Source organism: Rhineura floridana, chromosome 10, assembly GCF_030035675.1.
Source record: "Rhineura floridana isolate rRhiFlo1 chromosome 10, rRhiFlo1.hap2, whole genome shotgun sequence".
NCBI lineage: Eukaryota > Metazoa > Chordata > Lepidosauria > Squamata > Rhineuridae > Rhineura > Rhineura floridana.
The window spans coordinates 14,387,515-14,411,111 of record NC_084489.1 but is presented as its reverse complement, the minus strand read 5'-3'; the positions used below and the strand labels follow the sequence as shown (position 1 = coordinate 14,411,111).

The 23,597-nt window shown below is 38.9% G+C and overlaps 1 protein-coding gene across 4 annotated transcripts in view; it reads right to left on the bottom strand.

Moving 5' to 3' along the window:
- Positions 1–23,597, bottom strand: part of PDE1C (phosphodiesterase 1C) — a 376,890-nt gene that overhangs the window by 199,320 nt on the left and 153,973 nt on the right. The window contains exon 1 of one of the 4 annotated variants that reach the window (XM_061586902.1): positions 13,512–13,527. The exons of the other annotated variants lie outside the window; for them this stretch is intronic. The gene's annotated coding sequence lies outside the window, so the exon portion shown is untranslated. Of the gene's footprint in view, positions 1–13,511; positions 13,528–23,597 lie in introns of those variants that run through there. 4 annotated transcript variants of the gene reach the window in all.

Below are 23,597 nucleotides of genomic sequence, written 5' to 3'. Positions count from 1 at the left end.
AGAACTGTCAGGAAAATTGATGAGTTGTGCCTGCTACCTATTGCTGGACATCCAGCCTATAGATAAGGAGATCACTGCCGTTGCTTGTTTCTGAGACAACGGTTTGTTCCTACTGTTTTTATGCAGGGTCAAATGTTGGCTATTCCTCAGCTAGAGAGCTGAGTCCAAAGAAAGGGATGTGAAGTTTATCCCAATCTCTTGGTGACAGGTTGAGTTCGGGGGACAGCAGGGTGGGAATACACATCTATGCAACTGTATGTTTTTTATAGTGTGGTTCTGCTTGTAGGCATTTCTATTGGATCAGTATCATCTTGTGTGTTGGGCAATGAATGGTAATGAGTTGAACAGAGTGAATGATATTGAGGTTGTGGGTAGGGATGGGGGAGGAATCTGCCAGACAGATACCTTAGCAGACTCACCTGATTCGATCCAGGCCAATCATGACCAGATCATGGCTCCACTTCAGAACCTGTAGTTCTGCAGAACCTGTAGGTCTCCAAGGATTGCAGCCCTGGTACCATTCCTCTAAAAATATTTTAAGCTTGTAAAAATAGGTCATTCCACCAACCACAGCCTGGAGTGCCTAGCATGTGGAGCTCCTTGCCACCACATGCTTTAATTGCAAATACAGTAAGAAGCCATTTTTGCATATAAGTGGTATATAAATCAAATAGCAATGGCCATAATACTAATATGTCCTCCTGGAGCAGCCATGTTTTTTTTCTATACAATTCCCTATGGTAACAGCACATCATCAAGTCTCTTCACTCCTAGGGAGATTTGCTGCATTTATGTTTAAAGCACAAGGAGCCCCGCACACTAGCCACTCCAGGCTGTGGGTGGCCAGGTGACAAATTTTTAAAAATGTAAGAGAAAAAAAAGATGTTTAGAGGAACACAGGCAGTACTGCAACCCTCAGAGTAAGTGCTTTTTTAAAAAAAAATAGTGTGTTTTCACTTTCCACTTGGATGTTAAAAATCCATCCAGAAAGAGGTTGGAATGGACTTAGCTCCTTCCCCATGCAGAACTGGGGCATACCATACTTCGATGAGTCCATCCATTACTTATATTGCTTATAATTGTTTTATTGTGAATTTCTTAATGATATTATATCACCAGAAAGGTCAGCTCTCAATGGTCCAGGCATTCTAATCACAGCTTGGAAAAGTTACTTTTTTGAACTACAACTCCCATCAGCCTCAGCCAGCATGGCCACTGTATTGGGCTGATGGGAATTGTAGTTCAAAAAAGTAACTTTTCCAAGCTCTGATTCTAATTGTGATGCTTTGTGTGATAACTGTGATGTTTGTACATATGCATAGAAATACAAGCAATCAACCACCCACTCAGTCATATAACGGCATATTTTGTTTGGTGATTAGGCTGCACTCCTACACTCAGTTACTAGGGAGTAAGCCCCACTGAACACAACAGAACTTACACTTATGTAAGTGATGCACAGGGTTGTATAGTAAAGTAAATTTACCAATTGCTGCTGACTGAAAGCAACAGTTTAATATTAGAAACAGATCTTGTAACAGCGAGTAGGTCATGGTCAAGTTTACTGTGCTATTTCTTCAGGAAAATACTTGTAAAAAAACCAGAAGTCATTTTGCACCCACTTGAAGATTAAATATTCTTCACTGTTCAAGTTAAGAAACAAATAATTGCAGTACTTAGGAAGGGAATGTCAGAAGCAACAAGGAGTTAAGCATCTGGTTTCATGGCATGTTTAGTAAAAAAAAAAAAAAGTTTTAAAAGGATGCTAGGAAGCTGCCTAAAGCCAGGTCAGAATATTTGTCCATTTAGCCCGGTACTGTCTACTTTGACTGGCAGCAGCTAAATTATCACCTGCTACATGATCCTTCTTACTGGAGAGGCCAAGAATTGAGTCTGGGACCTTGTGCTTTTTCACTGAGCGATGACTTCTTTCTTGGATTTCATTTTTTATTCTGTTCACAATAAAACAAAAAGCCCCCTTTTAAGGAATGGCGTTCCTTTAAAGGAATCTCTATTAGAGAATTTTATTAGTCTACATTTCTACAAGATACACACCATTCTTATAACAACCCACCTACTAGAGGCAGCCATAGAGTTCACAAAATAAATGGCAAATTATTTCTGCTAACGTTAAGATCAGACTTAACTGAGTAAAGGTGCCCATTCCTACACTTTTATCACTTACAGAAAAAGTGCAATAATAAGGATACTTTAGGGGTCATCCATATTCCACAGAGACCAGTGGAAAGGCTCCACTAAGAGATGAATCAAATCAATGAATGGGAGATGCAACATAAGAAACAAAATGGTTTCTTTGTATTGATGAGGTCCTCCATCATTAAAATGTGCCCCTTTCGCGATTAATAATGTGATTACTCTCTCATTATGTTCTCTCATCACTACACTGGAAAAAGATTACAATTATTTCACAAATTAAAAATGTAGACATATAAAAAATATTGCTCCTTATATTTGCAAGATGTGAATGCTGATTGGCTCATCATATTCTACCATATTACTCCATTTCATTTCTAGCTACCCTCAGTATTATGAAGGCAGCCTTCTGTGTAATAATAACATATGGTACACAAGAGCTCAGTGCAGGATAGCCTTTTCTATCGTATCACTTGGGATGTAATTGTAATCCAAAATCTAATACTTTCAACCAGCTAACAGCATACAAATATAATAAACTATTCCAAATAATGTGATAATACAAATATAATAAACTACTCTAATTGAAGTGATAATTATAATTATTCTGAAAATCTGTGGTTCCTTAAAAGTATGCCCAGAAAAAATCAGATGTCCAGAATCTTTCAACAACCTTCAGCATGCATACATTTTGTGCAACACTTACACAAAGAAGGCTTTTGTAATAAAACAGCTTAGCAATTGTTAGCAGCAATTTCATTCCTTTGTTCCTAAACTATGGCATTTTTACAAATGCACGATAAAAAGCATAGTATCCTGGGATCTAGCCTTGACAAAGATTTATATCTAAAAGATGACATTACTATGCAAAGCATGAGCATAGTCACCAGCTTTTTAATCTTTTTTTTCTCTCTTGAAGCAATTCTGTTGTTAAAGCCAACAGCAAATTTCAATGTGCATTACAGAAGCATTCTATTTTGCTTTACATATAAGTATTATTTGTCAGTGAACTTGTTGTTTTCCTTTCCTACCTGAAGCTAGCCCCAGTCATGTACATTAAACAACTGGCCTTTTGATAAAGTAGTGAATTTATGGTACTAATATCTGCTGGGCAGTCTATTAATCACTTTCTTCCATACATCAGTAGCTGCAAAAACATGAAAAGGACTGCATTAAAATAATACAGAATTCATCATGAAACTAAATATGAAGCAACTCAAACCTTAATTTGAATAAGGGCTCATTAGAGCAAAGCTTCAATACAGATATAACATTTCTGTATGTCACAGGAAGATATACCTCAGGACCTATTTTGATGCACATTTCCCTACCCCTTCACTTTACTCCAGATAATGGTACAGACACACACAATTTAGACAGAAGGAACAAATACAAAGGCAATGCTATCTGGAAAGGGAAGGGATATAATGATAGACTTGATTCCTATAGATTAGATATGAACCACACAAAAGGAAATTGTTAAGTTTTGGAACCACAGTGCAAGGGGTGTTGCTCAAGGGAACCTCAAGGTTTGCAGAAATAAAAAAAATGAAAAAAATGGGAGGATCCTTAAGGGAGGACCCCCCCCCAAAAAAAAGTCCAGTGAGGACTAAGCATGCTCATTGAGCACAGAATGCTGACTGACAATTGGGAGGGAGGGGCAATCAGAAACCCCAGGTGGGGGGAATGGACTGGAGTGCTTGAAATTCTGAGCAGGAACATTTTGTTGCAGGTCCCACTTGTTATGAATAGCAGCAGCCATCCTTCCTAGAGTTTTCTAATCCCTTTTTAATGTCAGCAAATCCAGTGGCCTTCACCCCATCCTATAGCAGTGAACTGCACAAATTGATTATGCATTATATGAAAAAGCACTTTCTTTTCTCTGTCCTGAATGTACTGCCAATCAATTTCATGGGGTGACTTGAGTTCTTATGTGTGTGGTATGCTCAGTTACGAGAAAGACAACATAGCAGTTTTTGTCCACACCCTTTATCTGACTAACCCAACTAACAGACACAATTATGGTATTTTTTTCCCCATTGATGGGCACCAACATTCAACCAAATACTGGAGCATAGCCTCCTAACTTATGAATCTGAACGAATACCAGATTTCTCACTTTGGTATGAGATCTATGAAGTTTACAAATATAATGAGCTTTTGAAGTTTAAGCATCATAATATTTAGAAGCTAGATGTCATGGCACCAGAAGAAAATAGCGTTGTAAGTAAATACCCAGTTACGTTTTTGGTAACACAGCTCAAGTGCTGAAGCTAAGCAAGTCTAGCCCTATAAACTGCCAGACCCCTGTGTGAGCTGCTCTGAGTTTTTTGGAGAAAGTTAAGGGTATAAGTGCAATAAATAATAAAAAGTGGGGCCTGCAGCAAAGCTTTTTAGTGTAAAGTGCTCCTGTTCAGGAGCTGTGAATGGGACAGGCAGCTGTGCCTCTCCCATACTCTGTCCCCCTGTTTTCTATCTCACCCCCTCCATCAGCCAGCATTCCACGGCCATAGAGTAGTCATTCAGTCCCCCCCACTTCCAGTTAGAGTGTGTGTTTTTCCTGCACTTCTGCACAGTTTAGCATTTTCCCCAAGGTTGCTGATACCTCCCTCTTCTGTGTGGATCATGCTATTTTGGCTACATAAGGATAGACACTCAAAAGACTGGGTTCGCTACTGTTAGTACATATAATGCAACGCAGCAGGAACTTCCTTTTAAAAGCCAAGCTGCCTCAAATTCTTTCATTGCCGGCAAGTGCCCATGAAAGCATATTTTTCATTCCACACACTTGCTCTTTGTGCTATCTCCAAGGAGGAACTCTGCCATGTAATATAAAACAGGAGTACCTATTTTTATCTGACATATGCAGAGGGTAGAAATGGAAGAATGATGCCAGGCAATGGAGTTAGATAGGAATTGCAAGCAATACCGAGGTGAATTAGATACTCGTTCTTCTGAGCCATTATGTGTTTTGAACAGCTCTCTGCCCAGCACTCCTATTGTACAGAAAAGTAGTGCAATGCCGCACTTTTTCCTCGGCCCATTATCACTTCTATGAGATGAAAGGCCATAGGATGGAATGGGCTGTGTTGGCACTCCAGGTCCCTTATCCAGAGTAGGGATTTATTGTGTGACATGAACTGAAGCATCATAAAGGCTGATAATAGTGCTATTCTCTGAAACCCCAAAGGTTTTTCCTAGCTTGTTTTAAGCACAAGGAGTCTTGCTTAGAATAAAGACTAAATGTCAAGACAATCCAGAAGGAACTGAAGCAAGGGTTGAACAATTTCCTGCCCCTTAAAATATCCAGAACTGGTTTATATAGTTCCTTTAGCTGCCGTTTATTATCATATTCAACACATTAAAATGTTTTCTAAGAATCTTATCCACAAAATGACATGACAGACTCAAGTGGGTGCAACGAATACAGAATACAGAATGACATTTGGAATGTTGATAAAGCAAGCTATTGAGATTAATCAACAATTCCCCAAACCCTACTGGATCCTCCAAGTAATTGTTTCAGTGCCAAAGTTTGTTGTTGTTTAAAAGGGATGGTATTATTATATATACATTTACAAGCATTGTATAATTTACAAGCAGCAGCAGCAGTGGTAGTAGTAGTAGTAGCAGCAGCATCAGTACTAATACTACAAGTGCTAATACAAGTGTTATTTACAAGTTTTGTGGTGGCTTCACATGTGCATCTGTCATGATCCCAGAGTCCAGAAGTGACCAAGAGACAGAGACATTGGCTAAGGAACTAGACCATGACTTTGAGTCTGAGGCTAGTGACTGTGTGTGGGGGGCACTAAATCTGAGGCTGGCAGGACCAGATGCCATAGACACCAAGCTGGGACCTTCATGGACCTGAGAAACTGAGTGCCCTCCAAACTGAAGTAGTACCTCCCTAGTCCAATGGTACAGGGAGCATGAGGCTGAAGGCCAGGGAGCACAGAAATATGTAAAACATTATCCTTATTCCTATGTATAATGCATATGAACATGGAGCTTTCATTCTGATGTTAGGACAAACAACCCGGAAGTGAATTTCTATATTTTTTTTCAGTGCTGGAAGTTATGCTCTATTAATTTGTTTCTTTGTAAAACAAACAAATCCAGGCCTATATCTGTGGCTTTAAACTGGTGTTGCTGATGTATAGATATAGAACATGAGCAAAGGCCATTTTTAATCAAAGCATCCAAAATCATCTTTACATATGTTGTAAGGTTGATAACCAGCAAATTTATTTTACAGCTAACATTTTTGAGTATATTTACATCCTGCAAATATATTAAATTTTGGCTTCATAACTAGAACTCCCTGGTGCCTATTTAAATTTAACACTGATGAATAACAAACAGCTTTAAATTATCCCAGATTGCAGCCATCTTCATGTTAGCTAACAAGAATCTAAGGGTAATTTTTTTTAACAACAGTTGGTCAAAACAAATCTACAAGGGCAGATCCCATAAAGATCTAGCTAGCTACAACACTAAAAGTCTGCTTCCTATGTTATGCAGAATGCACCTCCTCATAAGATGGTATCTTCAGGAGGCTGTCACCTGCAGAGCACAGTGACCGACTGGGTATATAAGGGGTAAGACGATCTTTCAGGTATCCTGGTCCCAAGCTACATAGGGCTTTGTACACCAAAACTAGAACATTGAACTTTTATCTGAGAGTAACTCCCACTGAACTCACCAGGGGTTACTTCTGTGCATTCATGCATAGGTTTGTACTGTTCATCTCCTCTTTTTGCTGTACATAGCAGACTAGCAGACTAACAGGCCACTTTCCATGAACTGAAATGACCAAAGATAAAAACATGCTTTAGTTTGTAGCTTGCAAATTAACATTATGCATGAAGTTTCAGCCTCTGACTATTTTGGCAGAAATACCAAGAACTTTCAAGATCAGTTTCAAATATAGAAATATAATCCATATGAAATTGGATATGCTACATAAGGATGAAAGTAATCAACCCACTAAATATGATGATAAATTCTGGCCTACATAAGTCACTTACAAAATATGCACATATCTGTTTAAGGTATGAACTACAGAAACTTTGCAAAATTTGGCGAGATTTCTGTGCCCCTGTGCTTAGAATACAGGAAGTTGTTAAATGCTGTCAGTCCAATACACCACTAAATACTGAGGATAGCTAACAACTTTTCAAAGACTACAGTTTCTTGCCAAATGAGATATTTAAAATGGATACAGGTTTTCCTATTATTATTTAACTAATTAAACAACATTTTAAACCCCACCATATCTTAATACAAATCAAAGTGATCATTCAGTACTGTAGCAATTCTTTTTACATAGTATGTATATAGTATATGCATTGCTGTTAAGTCATCTTAGTAGATAAAGCTTTTTTTTTTTAATCCAAAATTGCTTCATTTGAGCTGAGCATCATTATAATTACTTGGAGGAGTTTAAAGAATTAGATAGTTAAGATAACTCTGTGAGGTCAATAAATAAGAAGTGAAAAATAAATTAAGTCAGAGTTAAGGAAGAATGAACTGAGGCTTATTTTAAAATGACACATAGTGCTGGATGCTACGGCATGACTGGTACAATATAGATCCCCCCATGCCCCTTTTCTCCAAATTCTCCTAATGACAACCATCACTGCTTCTTCTGTTGAGAATTATGTGGATTTTGCAATCAACTTCTTCTGCTCTTGCTAATTATTCAGAACTTCAGTGTCATTAACGATGTGAATTAACTGAAAGTATCAGTATAACACATGCTAGCAGCTGGAAGAGCCAGCACTTTTGCCAAGATCACAGCTCCTCTTCTAGGAAAATAATAACTTGTAGTTTTCCTGTTCCTGGAAGGGAAAGGGCACTCTCAAAAGAACTCACTTTTCTGACACTGTACTACTCAAATGAGTAGACCATACATGCGCAAGCTTGTATTTGAGATACTTAAACAGTTGCAGTAAAGCCTCCACCAAGCTGTAGCACATGCTATTTTGGAAATCTTAAATAAGTAGGTGAATAAGAACCATTTGTGTATCTGGACACATGGTGACCACCACTTGAAAGGCCAAATGAAAGTTGGTTTGCTAGCTTTGCTGAGTCAACCGGTTGCCACCACTGCCACATGGACCTTTCATTTTTTTGGCAAATTGGCACATAATGGCATTCATTTGAAAAATTACGCTTGTGGTTGCAAGCCAAAAGCTGAATTCTGTGACTGTGGTGGTGGCTGTAAAAGCAAAGAACCAATACACCAAGCTTTTCCCAGCACTTTTCAAGTAGCCACCATGTGCTTAATGGGTATGGAAACTCTCCCTAACTCATGGCTCATAATCAAACATGCTTGTCTTTTCCCCCCAGTGGCCTTGTGTGCTTGTTATTGAGGTGCATTGTATGTTCTCACATTCAAAAAGAAGGGACAACCAATAATCATTTCCCCTAAACAAGCAAATTCTGTGAGGGAATGACATCAGAACATTTGGTTTGCTATAATTATGAAAAAAATTAAACCAGGACCTATTATCACATGAGCAATTAGAAAAGACAATAATGCTGGGAAATACAGACGGGAGTAGAAAAAGAGGAAGGCCAAACAAGAGATGGATTGATTCCATAAACGAAGCCACAGACCTGAACTTACAAGATCTGAACAGGGTGGTTCATGACAGATGCTCTTGGAGGTCACTGATTCATAGGGTCGCCATAAGTCGCAATCGACTTGAAGGCACGTAATAACAACAACAACAATTTAAATGAACTCCAAATAGAAGTTGCACTCCATTTATAAAGTATTGGAAAGCTAGATTTCCTTATGAGGATGTTCACAAACAAGCTTTAGTATTCCTAGAACTCCCCCCTCACTTTTTTGGTGTATTGAAATTTTAAGATTTTATTATTATTTATTACATTTATATCCCACCTTTGCTTCATCATAGAACCCAAGGCAGCATATATATATATGGTCTCCCATTCAGGCACTGCCCAGACCCAGAACCTGCTTAGCTTCAGCAAGATGGTGGTCTCATGTTCCTTCAAACTATAGCCTGGGCTTTAAAATATTATAAGCAGAATTAGGTAGTGCTAGATGCTTAAGAGAAAATATATTGATTAAATTTGTATAAGTTGATTCTCTTTATGTGTCAATGTTTCTTGATTGTTGTTTTTGTATTATATATTGTTATATATGAAGAATTATTATAAATGTTTTTAAAAGAAACACTTCCCCATATATGAGCTTGCTCAAGCACCGTATTCTACTTTAATAGCCCTTCTCCATCTGGGTCTTCCTGCCACTGGAAGAACAGTGGGTAGACATGAGAGACAGGTGCTTCTTGGTTGTAGAACAGAGAATCTGGAACAATCTCTCTATACAAGTCCACCTGGCTCTGTTGCTGCTTGCTTTCCCTCGGACAGTGAAGATGGTTTCATCTATGTGGGCATTTTCTGTTTATGCATTTTAAGAGTTTGTTGCTGGTGCTGCCCTCTTAAATAAAGGCTTTTGTTGTACTTTGTTATAGTCTACATTTTTTTTAGTTTATGTATTTATTGTTCATATATCTATACAAAACAAAATCAACCAAAACATCCAAGATAAACAAACCCCCAACCTCCAGAGTAGTACACAAAAATGTAAACTTAAGCCATGACAGACTACATAAAATATCACAACATCCAAATTTAACACATCAGTACAGGTAAGGAGTTATGTATTATTGGTAGTTATGTATGAAATAAACTCTCATCAAATGGCATAGAAGTGTTCTGGATCTTCCATTCCAATGCATACTTTCAGGTTATGAGTTATTTTTTCAGCAATGGCTAGATTCCGTAAGTTTTTATACCGTAGGTGTAGATTTAAATCCTGCATGTATTTATATTTTTTAATGGTTTTCCTATGTTAGCTCTCTGAATTATTGCATAGAAAGCAGTGTAGACATCTATAAAACCAGACATTCAGAGCCAGATTTGGGAACCCAAGTCCCTGTTGAGCAGGTGAAGAGTGCTTCCCTCTCTCAGCACTTTTCCTCAATTGGTTTTTTCTCTCCTTACTGTGGCTAGGGGAGGCACAGTGGGGAGAAAGAAGATTAAGAGCCCTACCTACCTGCTACTGCTCCCATGCACATCAGGCCTTTTCTCCTACTGCTTTTTAGATATTTTGTAGAGACCTGAGTTCCCAGCTTTCTGCTAAATGTCCTGTTTGGCTCTGAATATTATTGCATTACTGGTTCAGTCACAGTGATAAAAAAACCAGCAGTAAAAAGTATTATTAAATGTGAGTCCTTCAGGATTCTACTCAAAAAACTCCTCTGCAAACTAACAGAAAACAGCTGGAGATCAAGCAGGAAAGGAGCAGGACCTTCTCAGTCATAGCCCCAATATTACTTGATAAATTGCCAGAAAAGGTGCAGTAGTGTACACCCTTACAGAATTTCACCAGTCGATCTGTTCATAGTAGTCCTACATTAGAGTAGTCTTATATTTGCTGCAATATTAAACCAATGTGTGATTCACTCATTTTTAGTATGTATTTTTTAACTAAAGATCAGGAGTGACTGGCATATGCCTAACACATTATTACACACCACATGTTTTGCAAGAAGCTGTGTGAACAAAGTAGTGCCCATGCCTTGTGCAGATTTATACTATGGAATCATTTTAAAAGGGCAGACTGTGCATGCAAAGAAGTTCAATGTACTAATCACCACCACTGATTTCCATTCACTCATCAGAGGATCATTAAACCAGCGTTTTCAGCAGGTCAGCCTTGTCATGTGCTTGATGTTAATTTAAGCAGAGTGCTCTGTAGAATGAACTTATTTTCCTAAATGTTCAGATTCCCCATTAATAGAACAGAATTATGCCAGACAGCTTGACACTAGACAGTTCTAGATAACCTTTCTCTCTTCTCTCCAGTGATCACCCTACTCTATAGAATAAACCTCGAAGTACTAATTATCTAAATAGCTAGCTGGCTTTCTCTTAACTAAGGTAACCTGGATGTGAAAAATGAGCAATGCTAATTAAACACACTGTGTTTCTTGGCATTGAAGTGATTGCTTGGCATTATAGCTTGCTGATCAAGTGCCCTTTTGAACTGGAGACTAATTAAGTTGGAGTTTGCCTAGAGAACTGTGAAATCTCCATGTCTATGTTTATGATGAAAATGTTCTGAGCCTACAGTTGTTTTCAAAAGCGTTAAGACAACACTGTAGGAGCACATGGTATTGCTGATTAAAGTGCTAACTGCAGGACAGAAAAGAACCTCACCTACTCCAACACTTTCTTCAAACTTTCTTCGTTTGTGTAGGCCTAAACCTGAGAGGGTCAACTGCCAGCCTGTGGGCAGAATCTGGCTCCAGTGTAATTGCATATGGCCCCAGCTAGCCAAACCAAATTTTAATCAAGATATGTAGAAAGTCTGCTCAAAGTTTAATGAGGAAAAATTTAAAAGCTGTTCAGAGATGAAGACATTTCACACTTGAAAATTACATTTCACTGAAAGGTGTAAGCAGTAGCCCAAGTATTCTAAATTCCTTATTTCCAAATTTGTGACTCTCTGACTGCAAGATGGTAGTCTATTATTGTTGTTGTTACCCATCCTTTACCATGGGATCCCAGGTCAGGTTACAACAAGCTAAAAATACAATATTCGAATCAAGAGAATAGGATAGATTCTAAAATATAGACCCTAACCAGCTATGAGGGACAATCTTGTGTAGCAAAATATACTTGTGGCCACACTCTGGACAACAGTGCGGCCCTGAAGAATACAAAAGTTGGTAATTCATTACTTAAGTTTAATCCTTCCATCCTGACAACTATTTATCCAATCTCCTTAAACTGTCTAGGCTAGGAAAAGAGATTCCTTGAAAAAAATATTTCATTACTCAGTTATTTTGTGAGTGCAACCAGTGCCTCTTGACCTTCCTGAATACCTTGAGGTCCAAAACAATGACAGTTCCGAATAGTAGTGAAGGAGTATCAGGAAGTGTAAAGCTATATAATTATTACACTATAGTGAGAAAAATAGGCCTGGTTTATTACAAAAGGATTGAAAATATGTGGGTATGTAAATGTTATACTATGCCCTCATCCCACTGGTGAGAAAAAAATCTGTTATGCCAATTATAATGAATGCTGGAATATAGAGAGAAGTTCTTCTGCTGCACAATTCAGCAGAGAGATCCACAAACCAGCATCAAGGACTCAGCAGAATAGCCCACTAGTCACATAGAAGAACATATTCAGTAGTACCTTGAGGGCTCTTTCTTCAGTTCTGAATACCTTCAGATCTCACAGGGGCTAGTAAGAACTGACAGTCCTCAGCAATTTGCAGGAATGTTTTGAACCTCTTAATAACATCTCCATTGGTGGGGAAAGTTGCCATAAGCATGGCCAATGGCCAACCAAAATTTTAAAACATTAGGCAGCCATATGAAAATTGCAAGCACCCTGTGAAAAACATGATCATTTGGATGTACCTTTTCCCATTAACTTCTGAATCAAACAAAAGAGAAAATATGGTGTGGCACTTAACAAGAAGCTTACTGCTGTCAGTTCAAATTCATACTAACTGAAAACAAAGAAATGTAATAATAAGCAAGCTTCAGAAATAACAAAATCAGGATCATAATCAATCAGACCTCTAGTTACAGTTTCCCATAGCAAAGGTACAGGGATAATTAACATCCTATGCATGTTCACTCAGAATGCTTACTTAAGACCTATCCCACTGTGTTTAAAAGGATTTACTTCCAGTCCCAAGAAAATATGCACAGGCTGACAAATGCTGACATCTTATCCATGATTATAGGAGCAAGTCCTATTGGACTCAGTGGGACTCATTTCTGAGTGATAATATAGATGATTAGGCTGCATAATTCTTATTGATAGAGCATGGCATGATTTCAAGCATTTCCTGATGTAAGGCAGAGTCATCTGATATTTACAAGGCCAGCACTGATTTCTATTATAAAGCACAATAAAAAAATAAAATAGACAGATTTCTCAGAAGAAAGTGGGTGTTGGTTTATTAAGATCTATATATCAAGGTCAAATCCTACGTTTCTTACTTAGTCAGAGACACCACTGAATTAATACGGTGTTTGTTGAAATACAGACCTAATTCCACCCTACCAATATCAGAAGTAGACTTTGCCAGCCTGCCATGTTTTTTTCTAGCAACTAGTCCATGGGAGAGTTGTGGTGAGATATTAGGGGGAGGAAAGCTTTGGTGGGATGGATTCTTTGCATGGGCTTACCAATATGAAAACAATAAATAATTTCAGAATCATATTGAGCTGACTCCCTCTCTCCCCCACAAAAAAAAAACACCTTTGAATTCTTTGGTGATCTATTCTTACCTCTGTGATGTTTTCTTATATTTTCTCCTGCAGAAAAAGAACACAGATAAACATGAGGAATGGGTAGGGCCAACCTGGAATGTGGATGGAGATGATAAGTGGATCAGTGTTTTAAATAAAATGAAGAGACTGAGCTTTAGCATTACATCCAAGTGACAATAAGCTTGTTTTATGAGAAAATTCCAGACCGGGTAATTCCTTGCAGTCAAATGATACCTCACTAAGATAAAGGCCCATTTACTACAGTGTATTGTGTGTATTGTGTGTCTCCCAGTGTTGGAAAACTCCAGCTATGGAAGTGTATAAGAAAAGTTTATGCTTCTTTCCTTATTAATGGCTAATGTAGCTCAAGAAGTGTAAGGTCCATCTTCTTAGGATTAGTATCCAAGTCACCACTATCACATGGAAGAAGATAGAAACATCTTCTCTGTGATAGCTCTCTTAGTGCTCAACAAATTGACATGTTCAGGGGAAAAAACCCCATATATTTCCAGATATAGTTACCTGGGGTGTAGATATGCCTCAGTCACCCATCAAATTTAGCCCATGAGGCTAGATCCTGATTAGGATCTGGCTCACAGAGCCAAAAAGGTTTTCCACCCCGTGTTAGAACAAAAGTGATATTTTTACAAGGCTACTTAGCTGTATTAAAATAGGGGCTAATCTATTTCTAATCTGTGTTACTTTCACACTTTTATCTCTAACTCCATTCTGTTCATTTCCAAATTAAACTACATCAAAACACATTTTATGTACGTACTTGAATATCTAATGTGTATTTTGTCTCAAAATAAGTGTTTTAGTGCACATTTTGACTCATTTAACCATGTGAACTCAGAAGTAAATTCTACTGAATCTAATGGGACTTACTCCCAGATAAATGGGGTTAGGACTGCAGCCTTAAACTGCCAAAAACTGCATCACAACATGGGGAAAAGTGAAAAATCTACTGGATAGCTAAGCTCTAATTTGTACATTAGTCCAAGAGGTGCAGATCAGGTCATTTCATTAAAGGAACTTGGAAAGATCCAGTTCTTTAACCATCCCTATATTAAAATTGAGAAAAGTGATGTAATAGCAATGTTTATGCCTCACTAACCATCTTGTGATTTGCCCCTCAGTGTTCTCGCCAATATATCTTGGTTACTGAAGTACGTTCTCTCTTTGGCAGGCATGGTGGTATATTCATTTTCACTGTGACACAACATTTCACATTTCTAATCATTTGCTGAAAATCTCTAAGATTTTCTTAGTTCCATTTTCTTTCTGAGATAATTTATTCCATTCAGAAAAATTAAATTGCATTAGTTTCTTTTAAAGGAAATTAAAAAGAAATAATACTGGTGAAAGTGTCTGACAACAGTCCCAAGCCAGTTAAAGTTAGTCACGATAACTAACTCAAACCCAATTGCTTTCAGTGGGGCTTTAGCAGCTGGGGACCAGATGGCATCTGATAGCCATTTCCACAACATGCTTATATCCACTCCAGTCACCATAAATTGGCAATATCAATCCCTGGTTTCATAAATCTTCCATTTGCATGTTACAGTTGAAAATAATACATGTACAAGAGCAGTTGCCTCTTAGATGCTCTCACTTTGGTTTATATAGCAGCAATGATTTCTCATTTCCAGTTAGCATTCATTTGGTTGTATTTTCAGAATAACCCCTAAAAAGTCTGTTGCTGCTTAATCATCAATGTTGCACAAAGAATTTGGCTGTTGAAGTTTTCAGAAGCAGCCTCTAAGAAGCAGTCCTGAAGAATGGTTTAAAATTCACCTGAACATTAATTAATGAAAAAAACACTTTAAACTGATGTATCTAAGTAATGTACAGTAAAAACAATACATAAAATACCAAACAAGTTAAATCACAAATCCCAGTTACAGCAACAGATATGGATATATAATATCAAGAAGAATGTGTGAAGAGGTAAAAATATAGTTGAGCCTTAAATCAGGTAAGATCTGGGTTAAAAAAGCAAGTTTTTAGAAGATGCTGAAATATATACAACTTTGGTGCCTGTTTTATGTACATGGGGATTAGGGATGGGTGATAATTTTGATTCAGTTTGCATTCCAAGCAGAATTTATCAAATTCACAATTTCCAAAACAACATGAGAACCGAAACACAGCCATCCTTCAAAATTCACATTTATTAGAATTTTGGGATGCAGTTCGCCAACTAAATAACATTTACAAAAATGCACATATTAGTGGAAACTGTGCATAAAAATGAATACATGAATGAAATTAACATGCAAAAAGGCATGAAATGATGATAAATGGCTTGCAAAAATGTGTACCTTTGTCCAAACTGCCTACAAAAATGTGTTTATTTGGAAAAATGTGCACTAATATGGTGGAGAATTTTCATGAGGATTTTAAAAAAATCGCAGATTGCTTTAGAAATATAGAGAACTGAGTTTAACATCGGAAAAATGAGAAAGTGAGAGAACCGAAACAGATCTTTCCATCCCTAATGGAGATGGAGTTCTATAAAGTGGGGACAGTACTGTCTTACAAGAGGCATTTCAGTACTGAACAGATCACCTATTTATGATTCTGCCACAAAGAGAAAGACAGGAGGATTAAATTAGGACAATTTACCCCTCTCTTGAGAACTTTTTTAGGGCTGTACATGCACATATACATGCACATGTATGTACATGAACATACATGATTCAGTATCTCATCACTCAATGATCCTTAGCTGATCTGGGGAGGGGCCATACCTTTGCAGAAAAGCACATGAAGTTCCTAGTTTGATTCCTAGTATCTACACCTAATGGGTTGTTGGTAAGCACTACTAGGGAAGAGCCATGCCTGAGAGTCAAGAACACCCCTACCAGTCAGAGTAAACAACACTGGGCTATGAGATTAACCATCCTTCCCCAACCTGGTGCCCTTCATATGTTTAGGACTACAACTCCCATCAGCCCCAGATGTGGTTGGGGAGATTGAGATAAACCATTGGTCTGACCCAGTATAGGTATTTGATCTGCCCTGACAGATACACACATTGTCACTTGACGTGACAGGCATCAAGTGATGATTGCACATACATGTGATGCTAGTGAGTCTTGCCCATTCTCTTCCCCAATTTTGCCCTCTTGCCACTGCCCTTGCCCAAATGGCAAATGTTTTACCCATTTAATCCTCTCAATCTCCTCTCCCATTCAAAGTGAAAGCTCTCAGATGGAAACTTTTATCTCTTCACTGAGTACCATGCCTTGATTAAAATTTGGTTGACAGAGGTCAAATAAAAATTGCCAAGGGCTGAGCTAGTACTTGACCATCCCTGACCTAAAGCATTCGTTTGAAAATATTACAATAAAATATTGGACATAAAAATAAATAAGATATGTCTGCAAAAAAACATTCATACATATTGTTTAAATAGCTCCAGCATTGATTCTGTCAACCCTTTTGCCGGGTTTTTGAGCCCTGCAAACATTTTGCCTTAACTTCTCCTTCAGCCTTCCACTTTCCTTTCAAGCATTTGCACAATCATGCCAGCTGTTATTTGTTCTCCTGCACCCACTCTAGTCCATTCTTCCTTCATGCATGAGTCCTGTTCCTTATTCTTCTCATTCAGCCTCTAGATCATTGGTGGGGAACCTGTGGCCCTCCAGATGTTGTTGGATTTCAACTCCCATCAGCCCAGACAGCATGACCAATAGTCAGGGATGATGGGAGTCGTAGTCCAGCAACTTCTAGAAGCAACAGCAGACAGCGTGGAGCTGTGCCTCTCAGCTGACCTCTATCCAGCTGAGTCACAGCAGCATACTGGGACAGAGAAGGGGAGATGTGCAGCAGCAGCAAAGTTGGCGTAATGCAAATGCACCAGCAGGACTACTGGATTGGCTCCACTGGCATGTTTGCACTGTGCCAACCTTGCCTCCACCATGCCCCTCCCTGGTATGCTGCAGTGACTCAGCTGGACAGAGGTCAGTTGAGCGGTGCAGCACCACCATGCTGTCCACTGCTTTCTGGAGGGCCACAGTTTCCCCATTGCTTGTGTACATTGACTGTTTGGTTACATATCTTAGCTTGCCTCTTGGTTCTGAATGGATTCTGAGGACCCTAATCTCATCCCATCCTTGATCTCCTCTTTACTTCTTATTTCTAAAGTAAATGGCTCCTGAACCCCAGTTAGCCACTATGTGCTTTATTTCTATTTCCAAATACTTGTCCTGATCCTGTAACTATGAAAAACTGTAGGCTATAATGCCTGACACCTGAAAGTTCTCCAGTGTAACTTGAAGAACTTGAAGTTGAGGTTGAGCTTATTTTTCCCTCCTATTCTGTTTCCCTGTGTGTCATATCTTTGCAAATTGTAAGCCCGAGAGCAGGGACTGACTGAGTACTAATATCTGTATGCTGGTCTGAGAGCCTTTTTAGCTAAAAGGTGGGGAATAAATGCCTTAAATGAATACTTTTTTATTTATTTTATTATTCAATTTATATCCCTCCCTTTCCTCCCAGTACAAGGGACTCCATACCAACCAAACCTGGGTCAGAAAGATGCTCAAGACGAGATTTAAACAATTTTCCTCAATAAGGAAGCTAAGAAACTAACCACTGAGAACACCTCTTTAACATACCCTCTTTGTTCACACATTCTTTTAGTGACTGGTCTTTGAAATAGATTGCCATGGGACACCATAACAGTCAGCAATAAACATGAGCTGACTGGGAATATCCAAATTCTTAGAACGTCAGAATTTACAGAGGCATATCAATTAGCATTCATGCCAAGAGTGGGGACCTGCTATAAGTAGGTGCAAGAGGTACACGGAAATTAAGAGAAAAAGGTAACAAGAACATAAGTTCATGTGTTCAGGCCACAAACCCACCTAGTCCAGCATCCTGTTCTCACAATGGGCAGCCAGATTCCTATGGGAAGCCCCCCAACAGGACCTGTGCTCAAGAGCACTCTCTGCCCTTGAGATTCCCAGCAACTGGCATTCAGAGGTAAAACAAATATTCATGAAAATTTGCCAAAGATTCATCAATGTTCCCAAGAGTGGGATTGGCCAATATCTGTGATCTGCTAATTTCTGTAATCAGATTGTGGTATTTGGATCTTCAAGACAATTCACACATACTTCTCTAGGAAGCAGCTGCCTATGGCAGTTTCATCCAGTGTAGAGACAGAACAGTTTGAGTAAGGCCTTGTAACTAATTATGACAGCAGAACAGTGGGGGGGAAGCTGTTAAACAGGCTGTGTGCAAATAGGAATGGTGTGGCTTTGATTACTCAGTCTGAGTCCTACAGAAATACCTCATGAGATTTGCATTGGTTCATGTGTTATGCAGCAGACCATTTCAACTGACCGTACAAAGTGGAAGGATGTGGGGAAAGTGGAAAGATTCTTCTTCACAGAAAATAACAGGGGGTGAGGGAAAGTAGATTCCTCAACAGAATAATCCCCCTTCCACTTTATCACATTATTTCATATCAGTCAAACGAATTGCTTCTTCACTCCTACTCAGGATTTAAAAATAATCTGAATTGCTTTAAGTTAAGTTCAACTCTAGATAATTCTTCAGTAATTGACATTGCACATCTCTCTATTTATTGTAGCAGAGGTTTCTTAAGTCAATTGAGCAGATTTGCAAGTGAGAATACCTTTTTTGTTTTCCAGCCAAGCAAGCTCCACTTTGAACCTGTCATGTTAAAAGTTAATTCTTATACTTATCACTAGTTTTTAAAATTTGGTGACTCATGAGAATAGAGACTGCAAACTTACGCACATACAGTCTTCTAGAATGTAATTGTAACTCATGTCAAAGCTGGATCCTTTGGAGTTGTGTGCTTTGGCTAGGAATGGGTGAACTGTCAATTTCTGTTTTGCTCAGTTTCTCATTTTTTTTCAATCTTAAATTCAGTTCTCCACATTTCCACATCGATTTGTCAATTTGTTTAAGTCCACATGAAAAGTAATCAGTGAATTTCTCCTAATATACACGCTTGTATGAAATTTTGCCTAATATGCATACTTTTGCAAAGCAATTTCCCTTATGATAATGTATTTTCAATATTTTCAGTAATATGTATACTTTACCCTAGTATATGTATTTTTGTACACATTACTTGGCTGGAGCACTGCATTGCAAAATCCAGAGAAGTGCAAATGTAGAAAGATGGCTGTGTATTGTCTCAAAAAGTGCAAATTAGCTAGGTTTACCTTTAAATGCAAACTGAACCAAAATTCTCCTCCATCCCTAGCCTTGGCTAAATGCCTGTTGGTGGCACATGACCTGGAAAACTTCATATGTTTAACCCTTCTTTTAGCTGTTCATTCTCAAGGAACATACAGATCAAATGAGATCAGTGGAACCAGAGCACTTAAAATAAGGTTAATTCTTTAGGAATTAATTATGCATCTTTTTATGTCATTTATAATTTCCAGTTTAGAATATTATTTATTTATTTATTTATTACATTACTTTTCATAAAACCCAAGGCAGCTTATACATGGTTCCCAGGCAGTCTCCCATCCAGGCACTGACCAGACCTGACACTGCTTAGCTTCAGTAGTGAGCTCGCCTAATGGGCCTTCAGACCATAGTGTGGGACCGTCTGTCTAGGAATATCTGTCAGCATTTAAATTTCTACCTCTTAATAGATGCCCAACGATGTCTATCTACATACTAGATTCTCACAGCATCTCAAAGACTTGCCAAAGATCTAAAGTTCTGAACATCTTGCAGTAGAGCATAAGAAAAGTTCACACAAACAGCAAATGATATTTTAAACTTGTTTGGGGAGCATACCACTTCAGATTACATGTGGATATTGCATATACATTTATAACTTCTGCTTAAAAAGCAAAATATTGTTCCAACCCTTGATAGCACCTGTTCCACAGCCATTGGTACTTCTTTTCTGGGGAAATAGTCAAATATAGACAAGTAGATTCTCCATTTGGGTATACCCAGGTCACTTTTACAAATAGGGTTAGGATTGCATGGGGCCAAAATACACATTACATGCAAATACATGTATCAAAATCCTGAAAGCTTTTACCTAGAAAAAGCAAGAGCAGGAGGGAATTTGCAATCAAGAAATGGAGAGAAGGTTAAACTTCCCCCTACTTCTATTCCAAGCGTCCTTCCTGGAGGGGAGAAGTGCTTAACACTGTCCCCCACCAAGGATCTCCCTACCAAGACTCTCCACAAGCTGCTTTCCCCTGTGGTGGGCAAGGCAAGGGTTAAGCATCTCCTGGGACTCTCCTCCACATACACACCCTGCCCCAGCAATGTTTTTGTGCCCCAAATTCCACACTCCTAACACTGCATTTCTCAAGGAATAATCACAGTTGGGTGTTTGTTACACAGAAACCAGTATTATTTGGTATCAGAACTATATCACATTTGGCTAGGACTCCTCTCTGCTCATATAGGCTGGTTAGGTGAAAGAGTATGCTAGAATATGCACAGAGTATCTTTCTCATACCACTAAGTAAATAAGACCTAATTCGCAGCTACCTAAAAGTTTGTTTTCAGAAACACAACATTTGTGGCTTCCGGCAAAATTGAATAGACAAGTTTTGAGTACATTTTTAGAACTTGGGATCTTAGAAGTGAAAAGGCTTCTAAAGGGATGTGCTAAGCAAGCATTAAATGAGAGAAGTCTGCAAAATGAGGAGAAGTGAATGTTACACATAACTTCTTGTGTTTATTGATATTTGATACATATTTGTGTTATTACACACACACACACACTTAATCAAATTGCTACGATGTTGCTTGTTAAAAAAATAAAATAACAAAACCTGAGGACACTGCAATAGTTCTTCATCATGTTTTCTAACCGACACAAAGAGACTCTCACCCGATGCCACTATTTTACACAAATTGCTATTGAAAACATATTTGTTCAAACATTGATCCAAAATCCTTCCAAGTGGCTGTCTGTTAGATGGAACATGTGGTGCCATCCTCACCCTAAAGATCCTCACCCTTTGTGCACACTATAATTACAGCTTCTTCTATAGGCAGACTACAAAGCTTCTTTACGTAATGAACAGAGAGATGAAAATGACTTTTCCCCACACTTTCTCCTCGTTCAATCCCAACAAATGTGCTATACAGTAGGGCCCTGCTTTACAGCACTTCACTTTACAGCACTTCGCTTTACAGCGATTCACTAATGCGGCGGCTTTCAATTAGGGAAAGTCCCCGCATTAAGGTGCTTGTTCTGCTTTTATGGTGTTTTTTTCCCATCACGCACCATTTTGATGTCATTTTCGCGCAATGCACCCCATTATCATCAATGGGTTCCACTTTACGGCGATTTCTGCTTTATGGCGGCAGTCCGGAACGGAACCTGGTGTATAAGCGGGGCCCGCCTGTACATTGCATAGCAAGATCAAAAATCTGCCATTGGTATGAAGCAGCTTGCTTGCTTGTACTACATTTTTAGCACAGAGAGTGTATATGAGTTTCCTTTACATTGTTTAGTTGCATCCTGCCAACCTGCCTAGGAAAACCAAACCTACAAAAACAACTCAAGTCGCTGAAGAGAAGGGCAAATTGCCTCGCCTCTCATTTGTAATGTAATGTAATGTAATGTTTTATTTCTAGGCCGCCTTTTGGCCAAATAGGCCCCCAAGGCGGCTTACACACACACAAAAATACAAATACAAAATACAAATAAAAACAAAACAATTTACAAAAAAAAAAAATCAAACTAACGAAGTCCTAACATCTCTAAAAAAACAGGAACAGCAAACCAAAAGCATTCATCTTCCTGGTAAAGGGCAGTCCCCAGAAAAATGTCACTAAGAGCAGGGGTGGGGGGCAAGGCCAGAGCTTGGAAGTAACTCGTTATTTTTAACGAGTTACTTGTAATTCGTTACAATTTTAAATAACGATTGGGTAATTCCATTACATTTGGCAAGTAACGGAACGACTAGTAATTTCCCTACTTTTCAGCTGCAACTTTAACGTTTCCATGTTAGGTTGGACGTTACTTGGGGGCGGGAACAAGGGGAAGTCAGCTCCTGGCTGTGATTGGTTAACACAAGATATGTGCCTCACACTGATTGGACCTCTGCGCAGACTCTCTCTTCCCTCGTGATCTGTGTTAGGAGGCACGAGGGAAGAGGTGAATAGGCAGGGCCTGCTAGCGTCTGAGAGGAAAAAATGGACGCCGGAGGAAAAAGCCAGGACAAGGACAACGGAGGAGAAGGCAGCAGCAGAATGGCGAAGAGCTGTGGAGGTGAGTGACGATGATTTGTGTGTGTGTGTGTGTGTGCACGCGCGTGCGCGCCCCCGCAGCCCCTTCTGCCCCCCCATGGCATTTTTGCCCCCGCCCCCCCACGGCCTGTTCTGCCCCCCCCACTGCCTCTCCTTGCCTCATTGCCGCCCCCTCCATCAATCACAAGGCACTTCTGAAACTTCGGCCTATTGGAGCTTGGAAAAGTTACTTTTTTGAACTACAACTCCCATCAGCCCTAGGCAACATGGCCACTGGATTAGGCTGATGGGAGCTGTATTTCAAAAAAGTAACTTTTCCAAGCTCTGGCCTACTTCTCTTCCTTCCCTCTCTTTTTGAACTCTCCCCCTTGTTCCCATGCATAGCTGTGTGCTGTATTTATCCAGACAGAGCACTCCTGCCTTTTAAAATGCCGGCTAGCTTTTTATTGTATATTTATTTGAACTCCATCTTTCTTTTTATTTGTATTTTTGTCCTGTTTAATCACAAGACTGAATTGTATGTGGGACAAAAACTGTCTAAGTAATAATAATAATAATAATAAAAATAAAAAATCATTAGGCGTATAATAAATGGATTAAGGCTGATTTTTTTGTTCTTGGCAGAGATGAGGTGAGAAGTAGGGTCCTTGCAGCTCCTCCTCTCAGTCCCCCAGCTCTCAAACTCATGTTCTGTGAGAGAGAGATTCCCAGTCCCAGAGAGAGATAGACTGTTGACAATCTCTGCTAATATCTATACAAATGTACATAACATGCATCACCTGAACTCACATGATCTAGAGTTACCTTAGATCTTGCAAGATTTGCAAATGAGAAGCAATAGGGTTTTATATTAGTTCTGATTGTCTATTGGGCTAT